We start from the raw sequence: 2983 nt of genomic DNA, 5'->3' as shown, positions 1-2983 counted from the left end.
ACTACAACAGTGTACTCCGACAGCAAACAACACACTAGTTTTCTATTCTATAATATTCTTGCGTTATTGCATATCTGTCGATAGACTATACAAGTCAATATATTACAACCAGCATATATGTTTCTTCTGTGGTATAACAACGCTTATCATACTCGGCATAATTACATTACATCTGGTTGGGCGTCAATAAAACTCAAAAGTACAACGGACCCGCTACACTTTTAGAAAACAAAAGTAACTTCAATAATAAGGTACCATCATCGAAGACAAATTCAGTGCCTGAACTGAAAATAGTTATATATAGATATATGAGGGGTGTGGGACGAAAAGTCACGCAAGCGTGTGCCGAAAGAAAGCCCCGTTCTCCTCCATTTGAAAGGCTATTAAATACCCATTCATGCATCACACTCATCCATCAATCTTTCTATTTGAATAGACCAACCAATACGTATGACGCAGCTGTCAATAAACCCAGATGAGGACTTTCAGGTCACTCAATGAATGTCATTCAAAATGCTAAACTTATCAACAATGAGAACACAATGGTCCTGTTCTGACGGTTTTCTTTTGTTTCATATTAGAGCACTGTAGGAAGGCTTTCGAGGTCTCATCTCAAGTGTAATCTAACTCATCTTAATTCACTTTACATTAGGAAGAAAAAAAGACGCAAACTCAATGATTTGTGTGTGTAAATAAATGTCAACATTCGCAAGGAATAATCTAGGAGCTAGATATACCGAGAACAGATAATACACTCATTAGATTCGTTCTACATTATGATTTAATAGTAAATGCCACGATTAATCTAGTGTTATCGCAGTTATTGTCACGTACAAAGATGTTAATATTACATTCATTTCATTGGACTAAGTCGTCAGAATAAAGAGAAACAATATTTCTAACTATCAGATGTGTAACTAGGTTAAAGGGAAGCCATTAAAAACAATATTGTTGCTTTCAAGGGCGGCAAGAATTCAATGTTACGCTTACACTACGTTGAAGTCATTATTGTTAACCTGGCCGGTTTTGATTTTGGTTTCCGGGTTGATTTTGGTAAGTGCCGAAATATACGGACCGCTACTTCATCATCACTTTCTCCATTGAAAACAATGTAATGCACGGTGGTCTAATATACGAGGTATATAATAACATAATATTACAAGCATGTGTATCTGTCAACATTTATACATGTATCATCAAGCGCTGCCAACACGTACTTGCTTACATCACATTCTTTCATCAGTATGAGCTTGATGTTGTAGATGTAAGTAGCTATGTGATAATTGGAAGATATCTAATTAATTTCGCGCGCCATAGCATTGACTTTGCTGTCAGGTTTCCAATGTTGCGGCGAAGGTCACTGTGACAAGCTCACTAATACACACTATATTCCTAATTACCCCTATAGCCTTGTACTTACACTAACTAGAGTGCTTTATGTGATCACAAGGTGACCTCCTTGAACAAGTGTGCTGTCACTTGGGCAATCTATCAAATCTAAGCCATACAATTGATTATATTCACTATATAAATTTGTAGGAACAGCTGACTTTTTAAAAAAATGTTATGTTAGATACAACATGGATCTATTATCTCAGATCCATGGATGCAATAACTTGCTCCTAATATCGTACACCCTGAACACCATTGAATCCCATGACATGTGTGTGTGTATGTGTATGTGTGTGTGTGTGTGTGTGTGTGTGTATGTGTATGTGTGTGTGTGTGTGTGTGTGTGTGTGTGTGTGTGTGTGTGTGTGTGTGTGTGTGTGTGTGAACATATTTTTGTAGCTGTGTACATGATAATTCAAATCAAACTTATTTTAGGTCCTCGCCCCCCAAAAAATGCTCTGGACGGTATTCACGATCTAAACCTTTTAGTGCAATACTTATGGATAATCACTGATTAACAAGCATATATATATGAATATAGTGTGGTTGTCTGATCGATACATGATACCACAGTTACAAACTAGGACACTTTTAACATGTTTTTGCTTTAACAAGTTTTTGTTCAAGATTTAAACTTGTCGCTACATCACTTAGTGGATAATATTGACCACAATTCAACAGATACAATGTCTTCTTTTTTTATATAGATAACTGAGCAATTTTTAGTGAATATATCTTTGGTTACTTGATGAAAGAAAATATCCCAGTTGTAGCTAGTACGGGTTTAAAAACTGACAAGAAATTAGGATGAAATCTAGGTGTGAAGACAATAGAGAACTTGCAATCCAGACTGAGCATGCTCAGACGCATAGGACTATGGGATTATATGTGGTTATCGTAATACCTAATCTGGAGCTACTGATAAAATTAACTTCGTAATTCCCACAAAGATCAGGGTGACTATGAATTGATCATTCCTGGTTATAAACAATGTAACAATATTGTTTACAATGCTAATGTATTAATATTTATCATCACATTTCCCATGATGCAACATTCAACATGGCGGGTTTGCAAGTTCCCTATTGTCTGGTATTGTCCAAAACTTGTCCAACAAAACAATAATGTAATGTAGTCTTCATAACTTCACTGATAATCCGAGAACCTGGGATTGAATTCCCAACCAAGTTAAGCAATATACTGATCTGTAAAACATGTTTAGAAAATACGGTTTTCTATTTAGGGCTACTACACATCGTTACACTAATATAGAAACAGATACATATTCCAAATGTTTAATATTTCAGTCTACAAGTTCGTTTTTCGTTCATTGTCATCAGCAAATATATTCAAATATTGTTTTCATCAATTGAATGAACATATCTGTGTTGGATTTTATCGGCAAAATGCTAGCATACCAGCTGTAACATTTACTGATCACAGCTGCCAGTTGTTCATTCGTCAAAGTCAGATTACGGCATTATCAAGGTCATTGTATGACCCCTATTCTCATTTTCCTGATTTAACATGCAACAGCTTCAAAGAAAACTAGTAGGGGCATGACATCGCTGTTTTATTTTATATAAAATAT

This window comes from Glandiceps talaboti, chromosome 22 (assembly GCF_964340395.1).
Source record: "Glandiceps talaboti chromosome 22, keGlaTala1.1, whole genome shotgun sequence".
Lineage (NCBI taxonomy): Eukaryota > Metazoa > Hemichordata > Enteropneusta > Spengelidae > Glandiceps > Glandiceps talaboti.
Note: the sequence above shows the minus strand (reverse complement) of the source record.